Here is a 10,538-nt window from a genome sequence, read left to right on the forward strand (position 1 = left end):
TATGTTGTCAGTTGTCACTTGGTTGCAGACCGCACTGACAGTTATGCAGTTTGGCGTCATCATTTTAACACTGCAGACTCTTACAGGAAATCCAATTTTCTCCTCAGTCATTTTGTGGATCACAGTTTCAGCTTTCCTGCTGCTTCGAGGGTGCAGCCGATGTTTTAGTTGCACATCATCCTAAACATACAGCTTGAGAAATAGTAGGTAATTCTACAACCCTGATTCCAAAAAAGCTGGAATGCTGCGTAGAACTTAGAATAAATACAATTGCAAACTAACTGTTTTCACTGACAATGTTTTTACAAAGTGTTGAGCCACTATAGTAATATCATTTGTACAATCATGTGTTCACAAAGTGGTGAAGCTCACTCCTTCCTTGCTTGTGAACAACTTTCATACCCAATCATGATACTATCACCTGCTACTGATGAACCTGTTACCTGTGGAATGTTCCAAACAGGTGTTTTTGGAGCGTTCCTCAACTTTCCCAGTCTTTTGTTGCTCCTGTCCCAGCTTGTTCGAAACATGTTGCTGCATCAAATTCAGATTAAGCAGATATTTACAAAATTCAATGAAACTGATCAGGTCAAATATGTATTATATTCTTAGTACTGTTTTCAATTTAGTATATGTCAAAAAGGATCAGCAAATTATCACATGCTCTTTAATTTATCCCAATTTTGGGGGAATTGGGATTGTAGATTCCTGGGGGGATAGATAAAAAAAGCACATATTTTCATGGCTGTAAGTTCCAGAAAAAACTAAAAAGTGGACCTGGGATTGTTTTGTCAAACAAACACGATGTTCGTGTCTCCCAAAGAAAACCTTTTTGATAACACTGGGAACACCAGAATGAAAACTCAACCTGAGCTGACCTGGCTTTGTGTGTGTGTGTGTGTGTGTGTGTGTATATGTGTGTGTGTGTCCAGAGCACCTGATTAGGCAGGGCCATTACTGGGCGATCCTGGGTGGGCCCACTGAGGACAAAATTTGGCACTGTCGCATGAGCTACAGAAAGATGAAGCCTTGACACCATGGCACTGTGCCGGTGTTAGAATACACACACTTTCACACACTCCTTTACCAGATTTTCATTTAAGTAACTCAGTTCTTTATGCTTTCATAGCCCAATAAGCTGTCCTACAGCTCGTGTGGTCCCACTGTGCCTGTAGCACGACAGCCAAAAACATTTCACCGCCTGAGCTAACATGAGTGCATGGTCATCAGGGTAGGAGAGGCTCAGCCATCAACACTCAGACGGTCAACAACAGCCAATCACATAGCATGAAGCACCGCAAAAATGTTGATGATAAGATGCAAAGTCATTTTATTCCCTCTATACATGTGTTACGTTTTAGCGCTGTGCCTCTCTTCACCCTCATTTAAAACAGAAGTGGTCCATGAGAAGTGGAAAGAAGCAGGAGGAGGATGAATGACCCCAGCCGCACCACCGCCCCCTCTGCTCCCTCCATCCCCTTTCTGCTGCTGCAGCTTGGCTCCACTGCAGCTCCCAGCTACTCCCACGGCGGAGCACGTTTGGTGCGAGACTCCCGTGCTTTTTATTGTCCAAACAAACAACGGGCCAGACTCGGCGAGCTGGCGGGGAGGAGTGGAAGGAGGAGACAGAAGGGATGCAGAGGATAAAGACGGAGGCAGAGGCGGAGGAGGCGATGGGTGCAGGAAAAGGAAGAGGAATGCGCTTTTTTAGTGCACTCCTGAGTGGTGTGAAGTCCACTGAGAACCACAGAGATAAATTTTGAAGAATTTATCCCAGCATGGGAACAGCTTGTCTCCTCATTTACGGGACGGCTTCTTAAAATGCATCCCTCCAAATTCCACGTTTTATATAACGATTGCCAACAATTTACAAGATAAGTCGGCTGGGAGTGATTTGTTATGTGTGTGTGTCTGCGTGCTCGCATGTGTATTAGTTGCATCCCATAAGCAGACACAGCCACCCATGGCCTCATGAGAGGATGTTTTATTTGGTGCAGCGTATTTAGATCTGGCACAGTGAGCGTAGCCCGTGGGCGTGTGACCCTCGCCCCTCTCTCTCTCTCTTTCTCCCTGATTCTCTCTCTTTTGTTTCCTGTCCTCCGTGTTCCCAGAGCCGCCATCTCTGCTCCCCTCCATCCCCTTGTCGGGGGAGATCCAGGCTAATTAAAATGCCTGCCAACATTGATTCTCCCTGCCTTCTCCCTCCTCCATGATCCCACACCCTGGTGGAAAAAATTCAACCCCCAACCGCCTGCGCTAATGACCAGAGCCTTTGATACGCAGCTCTTTTCTTATCTAGATATATTGGGTGTGGCGACCTGACCGTTCCAGAGATCTCAGACCGGAGGGCATCTCATCTCCGCCTGGTCCCCACTTCTGCTGCTCTGATTCTCAGCTCTTAATCGTGACCTTCTCGGGTCAAAGGCCGCCACCCAGGCCTGGTCACAGGTGATCGAGCAGTAGTGAGGCTGATGGGATTGAAAGGTTAGGGATGAGAGGGGGTGTCGAGCCGAGGTCAGGGGGAGAAGGAGAGTCAAAAATTGGGTCAGGAGATCATCACAAGGTCCGGCTCAGTTAAACAGCCCCTCTGCGTAGTGGTGGCCGAATAAGGTGGTGGTCAGAATATGTTCCTTAAAAGAGTGTCACAGTAGCATCGCTACATATTCTATCTTGCAAAAAAAAAGGTGCCTACATTACCCACAATGCAACTTGACCACAGACAGTTCAGCTGATGAGTCAGGTGTGTCATGCTAGAAGCAGCAGCTGTAGCCTTGAGCTGCTGGCCTCAAGCAGAGAGGAGCAGGCTCGAGAGGTCTGGTAAGCTCGCTTCTTTTTAACTCCCCAGCCCCAGGTGTTTTTCCGTGTTTAAACTGAGGAAAGTCTCCAAAATGCTTTTCTTTACATATGCAGCGGTACTCACTAACACCTGTAAAATCAACTCAGCTCCCCTTTAACAACCATCTTTCCACAAATAACAGTGAGCCAACTGTAAGTGTCTGAAATGACTTAGTTTGAAAATCACGTCCTCGACCGGCTGCCTCAGAGAAAAGAAAGGAGAAAGAGAGAAAGCAAGAAATGAATGAGGGGACGAGATACCATCTGTTTGTTTTTCTGCTTTTCTTTCCCAAGCTTGTTATCGTTCCTCATTTCCTGCCGGACGACAAGTAAATAATTCACATGTATACATTTACCAACACTGAGATCAGGCCTCCCTCACTCGCCAGAATTTTGGCCTGGCTTTCAAAGCTCTTCCCAGCCAGCGGAGCCTTTGTGACTCGCCTCTAAACGACGTGTAGAAAAAACAAACAAAAGCCTGAAATGTTCTCCCGATATTCTGCGTGCTCGAGCGGAAAAAAAAATGTGTCAGTAGCATTTTTCTGAGTGAGATATTCCATCGTGCGCATGACTCTGCAATCTGCTGCCCACGTTGATCCCGACCCAGCACAATCCATCTCTTCACTTTGACTCTGACTTCACTCCCTGGGGAGGCAGCTCAGCAATTGCCTCAATTGTTCCTTCTCTTTCAGTGCCTCCTACTCTCTGAGGGATCGTTAGGGTTTTGAGTGCAGATCATAAAAGTAGTCAAACTCTGTTCTAATCACATTAGGAAGATGGAGGAATGCAATGAAGGGAAAAGTCCCTGTTGGACTGTTTGGGAAAGGGTCTCAAAAGCCAACTCGAATAATGTTGGAATAATAATGGATGATTTACTCCAGACTCTTCAGATTCCTGCACTTCAAACGTCTCATGTTTCTAATTCAGTTGTCAGCTTTTGAGATGTGATGCTCCAAATTGGACTGGGAGAATTGACATTCTTCGATATCTGGATAAGATCTGGCATCCCCCCCAGGAATGAGCGCGTTGTCGGGGGTCTATTAGATGGGAGTCTAACCTCGCATCCCGGGGGATTCACCTCATCCCCCAAAACACATCCTCTCACTGCAGGTGTGCAAAGTCACAAGGGGCTGTCAAATGTCTCCTGATCATCAGGCCACCCTAGACATCCACAACCCTCCAGCCCCTCTTCAAGGACCCCCAAATCCCTTCAACGTCCCATTTGTACCCTGAGTAACGCCCTGGGCTGAGGCAGTAGCTGGGGAGCCGAGTCCACAGGGGTGACCTGGCTCTCCCTAAACCCTGCAGGAATGTGTGGATTTGAGTGAGTGCTGTAACCAGAGAGCACTCTCTCCTATCTTTAAGCCCATAATGGAGCCACTTCCTGTTGATAATCAGTTTGTTGTGATCTCCCTCTGCTTTGGGATTTTGACACTTCATCTTGACTGCTTGAGGAGGAGGAGGAGGAGGAGAGGCGTTATTATGGTTCTGGTCTGTCTGCCATAATGACAGTGTGGGCTGGCATCAAAGGTTTGGGGACCGAAAAAAGTTATTCTTCTAATTTGAGTCCTCGATTCTACAACAAATGTCTGCGTGTGCACATTTGCACACACACGTGCGTGCACGCAAACAAAGCCCAATGTGTCATTGTTCGAAACGGCTTGACATCAAACAATTATGGGGCTCTCGGGTCTTCCTTGAGGGCCAGCAGACTGGGATGTGGTGACATGTCTGCTTCAGTTCTGGCAGGAATCTTTTCTCCTTTTTTTGTTACTTTCTCCTCTTCACTAAAATAAAGGCAAGAATACCAAGAAAAAAGGAAGGGGGCGGGGGGGTCTTCTCATTTTTTCCTTCTCGTTCTCTCTCCTACTTGCTGACATTCATCCCTGGATCTGGATCTGGTACTGCTTTTATGGCCTCTAATAATAACAACAACAATAAAAGAGCCAAAAACCTGCTGTAATTATTTGTAAAAGCAGCTATAGTGCTGCTTCCAGAGGTGCTCGCTGGAGCAGGGGGGGGGCTCGCATTAAACGCTGTTAATCGTTACCACGATGCGTGCGAAACAGCATCACAGTACGGCCAATAAAATGGGCAGCTCTTCTCTCCTGGAGGTTAAGTGCCTTCATGGCTCAGAAAGGTGTGGTTGCTATAGGAATGGCGCAGTGTTGAGGAAAAAGTCCCAAACACAGTGCAGGGCCCTGCTCTAGGTCATGGTTTACCTCAAGCCGTACTGGCCTTTGGCGCACGGTGAAGCGGTGAATAACCAGGTGCACCAAAGTGGATTCTCAAACTGGTCTTAATCACTCTTTAATCCAGGGGTTTTTCTTTTAGCGGCATCTCTTCCTTCAAACCCTCGAAACCCTTCCTCTCCTCCTCCTCTCCGTCCATCCTAGTCTTTTCCTCTCCATCTCTGTCGCGGACAGCTAATGTCGGTCAAGTCAAGCAGAGAAATCTCTCCTTAATCCCGCCGATACAGAGCCCTGCCCCCTCCCACAGGCACATCACTATCACAGCCACCACCAGTTCCCCCATCTCATGGTCCCTGCGCTATCAGCGGGGCGGTCGATGGCTAGTGAAAGACAAGGGGAGAAGGAAGGGTAAATAACGAAGCGAAAGCCCCATCTGACATGCCAATTGGTGTAATTATGGGCTTATAGGCTCCTAATACATTTCTGAGGACAGCTTTGTGCGCCCCCTCTGAGAGCTGAGCTTGTCTGTCATGTAGTGACATAAAGGCGTCTTGTCATTGGGCCTGCGAGGGATCCATTTTTCTTACGATATGTTTTTGATTTGTTTTCATATAAGGCTCCGTCACGGACCCCACATCTACTTTTGATATTAGTTTCTTGCTATTTGTTTGGATGACTTTTCTCTGCTAGTCAAAGCCGTTTCTTTCCGCCTACCATTGATGCATAATCCTATAAACTCTCATGTGTTTATTATGAGTGTGTCACTGTATATATTTCATTCTTTAACGTCCTTACTGCAGGCGCGGATTCATGTAAGGCAATACTAGTCAGCTATTTTCCCACTGGCACCAGCAGAAAGCTTACATTTGTGCCACTATAATGTCTGGGCTCTGCACATAGACCTCAAATTTTCCTCCGTCCCCATGGGGACCGCAGTGAGACAGGGCAACTCTGTCTCCCCCTGTCCTTTCCACATCATCCTGTCTCGCCTTTGATGTCCCCCTGCCAAGACTCTGATTTGTGGGCTAGCTGTGTCCACCCCTCCTCGCCTCCGAACCCTCAGAACATGGGGACGCAGTGGGAGTTCCCAGAGTTTTGGGGGGAGCTGGGAGGGGAGAAAGGAAGGGGGAGGTTGGGTCAGACCACCACAGAGCCGGGGAGACCCCTGTCTTCCTCCTTGCCGGTTCCCACTGCTCCCAACACGGCACACACATGTTGGAAAGGTCAGGTCTTGATAGACAACAGAGCACCGGCAATTATGCTGCTATTTCTCAGTGGCTGGAAGTCCCCTGTTTTCTGTGTGAGTGTGTGTGTGCGAAGAAAGAGTGTGTTTTTTTTTCATAGAGAATAAAGAGGCAGTGTTTTAAGGGGAAAAGGATCTGGGACAGGGGGAACGGGGAACTGCATGTAAGAACTTGTGCCCGAATTGCTTCATGTCTGTCTGTCTGTCCATTTCTAGAAATTGGAGAACGCGCACAAGAGAGCGCAGGTGTGTCGGGGCAAGAGTTTGTGGAAGCGTAGATTTGTGTATATGAGAAAAGTCATGCATGCATTCATACCCGAGCTACAAGTTTCTGAGTGGGATTGCCTTTCAGCACCTGGAGCTGAGGCTTGCAGTTTGCTGCTTCCTCCGCGGTTGTTGCGGTTCGAGTTAGCGGCCAGGAGCCCATCTCTGACCTGAACGACGGGGTCAGACCCCGGAGCCCGCCGGAACTGGATGCTGAGGCTGCAGAAGCACACACGTGCAAACACACGCTGGGATTTCTTCCAGCGTGTTCCCAGTATTTTCTCTCCTCCGTGCCATTTCTCCTTCACACTGAACACCTATTTTCTAGCCTTCTTAGGACGGCTTTCATGGAGGTGCACAGAGTGAAAAAGTCAAGGCAGAGTTATGACAAGAGCAGACCGCAGTTTGACAGATCTGGAGATCACACGGGGAGGATGCCGCGGTCCCTTAACAACTGAAGTGTGCTGCTGTAATGTATAATGTGTTGCAGCTGGACGTTTGCCTTGCATACCTTGCAGCAGCAGCTTTGTGCACTTATGTGTGCATGCGGCATAACTTTTGAGCCCCGGGGTGGACTTGACTACGCGGTCGAGACTCATGAAAGAGCAGTTGGGCATTGTGCCCTGTGAATGCCTGCACACCTATAGTGCCTTAAAGGAAAAGGGGTCCAGAGGGACGCTGGGAGGCCCCACAGAGCACTTCATTCAGGTTGCTATGCATGTTAGAGAGATGAAGGCCTGTAAATGGCTGCCAGTAATCGTCCCTATAAAAGAGCAGCTGCGTCTAGGATCAGTTGTAAGTTGTAAGTACGGCTGCTGTACTTGGCCTCCCTCCACTGCTTAATATTCAAGTGAACAAGCAGCGAGAGTGTGTGTTTGAGTCTCTCTAAGCGCGACAGTGTGTATGTGCACTATGTTCGGCTGCTTGTTTATGTGTGAGGAGGTTGCCCTGGATATGCACTCTGCTCTGGATAATTTCCAAGTCCAATCTATATCGCTACCAGCCTCTGGAATGTACCTTTGCTCCTGGGAAATTTCACCTGAATTACCTACCCGTCTGCGTGTGTGTGTGTGTGTGTATGTGTGTGTGTGTGTGTGTATGAGTAACCCAACCATAAATGTTAGCGCTGCTTCTAATGGGCCTATTAGAAGACACAAGCTCGTGTCAAATAACACACAGCTTCACGCTAAAAACACCAACACGCAGCCCACTAATGGAATCGACTTTGTCATCACAGACACTGATGAGGCAGTTGGGGCTTTAGTTAGCGGAGCCTAATTCTACCCCGGGGAGGAGGGAGGAGATCACTCGGCAGGACCTGCTCCTTGTGACTCATGCGTGCTCATGATGTGGCTGGGTGGTGCTGGGGGGAGACACCAGGTTAAGATCTGTGTTTGTTTCTGTGTTGCAAGGCAATCCACTCGGTAATCTGCTCGGTCTTTGATACGATGAGGTGTAATAGACCAGGGATGCCCAGTGGAAAATATGTAATAGCTTTCACTGGAAAGGAAATATAGCAGTTTCAGGTATCATAACTGGTGGTGAATATGTGGCTATCAGTATATTGAGTTTCTATTTTCAGCTCTGCTATCTTTTTATGGTTCCCCTGCACGCTGAACAGAGTGAGGTTCTTTGCTTTCTGTGCAGGTTCAGAGTTCACTGGGGTCAGGTTGTGATCGGGTTATGGATGATAATGTGCGTGTTATAACACTTACTGTTATGAGATATCGTGTCTTTTGCTTTGAGCGTATCCAAAAGGTGTCAGGACTGTAGCACACTATGGATGATAAAAGAATATCACAGCAAAGAGACATTTTTCAGGCACACACAGGTAGTGGGGGAAGAAGTATTCAGATCACTTAAGTAAAAATATCAGTACCACCCTGTAAAAATACTCCACAAGTAAGAGTCCTTCACTCAAAAACCTGCCCACTGTAACTACGTACTAAGTACTCATTATGTAAAATGGTCCCTATGAGTGTTTTACTAGTATACAAATAATGTTTTTGATTAATATTTCTGCATTAAAGTGCATGGTTTTTATTTTTTTGTTTGTTTTTTTATCTTAAGGTGGCAGAATTACCCCATCCCACAAAGGAAAAGTTATTCCTTTAGTGTATCAGAAAAAAAATAAAATTCATCATCACCAAATCAGGAAGGGGATGAAACATTGCAATGTGAAAAGTAGCTGAAGTAAAGTATACTCAAGTAAAGTTCAAATACATGCGTACCAGATCTGACTTCACAGGGTCTTCATTAGCTCAGGGATGATGATTAAATGCCTAATGAGTCTGGTATGTTTTATTTTAGAATTAGTATATTAGGATTTTGTCCATAAACCAGACCAAATGATATAGCAGAATATTCCAAATTACTATAGATGAGAGGATGCCTGTACAGGCAGTGTATATAACATGGGACACATTTCATTATAACATCTCATTTTCCTTCTCCTTAATCCTTGTTAGTTACTCTGACACAGAGCTCACCTGCAGTTTACTCAAAAACTAAAACCCTCCAGTCGCAGCTTAAAGATATTTTGGCTCTCAAGGTCACCGCTCGTCAAACAGATCACTCCCTGTTTTTCTGGAAATGGATGATATGAACAGACAGACCTCATCCGAAGGCACACTCCAATCCCCCAGAGGCAGCGCAACTCATATCCACCGCATTCTTAGAAAATTTCCCCCCTTTTTTTTCCTACACGTCTCTCACTGGGAACTATGTGTGGCCCCGGGGTGGGGGGGTGGGGTGGGGGGGGGGTGCAACGGGAGTCATCACCTCACTCAGAGAACGTCCTCTCCACAGCGTCTTTATGGCTTGATTTACTGTGCACCAGCATCCATAAAACCATTTAATGGGGTTAATGTTGTTAGGTACACAGACCTCAGTTGCCAGTAAACATGTTGCCTAATAGCTCACGCAGAAAAGAAGGAGGGAGAAAGTGAGAGATTTCAATTTCACCTCCTCCTCTGACTCCCACTTTCCCACCACGATGCAAAGTGTTTACCCACAAAAAGCATGATTCACGCCTCTCTGCGGAGCGTGCACATCCAGGCGGGGAGGCTGACCTGGGCCGTAACCATGACGACACCGAGGCATACCATGAACCAGATGATGATGATGAACCTGCCTGTCACCGGCCGGCGTTAGTCATTTTGCCACAGCATCACATACTTTAATGTATATGATTACTCACACAGTGTTGATGTGAGGAGCAATCGATGGCTTCAACAGGAGCAATGTGTCGCATAAATGGCTTAGGCAGAGACATTTCTAATAAAAATAATACATTTTACAGCATTGGTGCCATCCTAAAATGAATTTCATAGGCCTTTTAAAATAGTTACATTAATCACTCCACCAGCTGCTCTCCATGCAGCGTTTCCAGCCACAACGCCCTCAAGCCGGCCTTGCCTACACGATCCAGTTGAATGGACGAGGTGGAGGGCAGACCACCTGGTCGGCTGACCTGTGGCTCCCCGCTGATTGTCACCTCTGGCTGATAATGTGTGTGCACGCTTGTCTGCGCCCCTGCTCCCGCAGGTATGTCTCGTTTATCGGGCCCTCGGGCTCTTCTCCCAGACCTCCCAGCACAGCGCCGCTCGGCCTCCAGCTTCCTCACAGCAAGTTAAGACCAGTCTGCTGTTAACCTGCCGTGAAGTAGTTGCTTCCTGCGTCCCAGAATCATGTCCACACGCACGGGTGTTAAATGGTTAAGACAGTGCTGGGTCATTGTCACCGTCACATGTCACCACACTTGCCAGTTGTCTTGCTTTATGGCAAATTTACACATATTTCTTTCTTCTGATAAGGACTACATGTCCAGACATAATACATAACTGGGTTGTTTAGCCTTAAACTCATATGCACAAAGAGCGCCAGTGTTACTGTCTCATCATCATGAGACATCATGAGTCACCCCCATCATCACTACCGTAACAGTCGTCATCATTTCACATTTTTTGTCTGCTTTGTCCAATTTTGATAACATCCTGATGAAC

The sequence above is a fragment of the Chelmon rostratus genome, chromosome 17 (assembly GCF_017976325.1).
Source record: "Chelmon rostratus isolate fCheRos1 chromosome 17, fCheRos1.pri, whole genome shotgun sequence".
Lineage (NCBI taxonomy): Eukaryota > Metazoa > Chordata > Actinopteri > Chaetodontiformes > Chaetodontidae > Chelmon > Chelmon rostratus.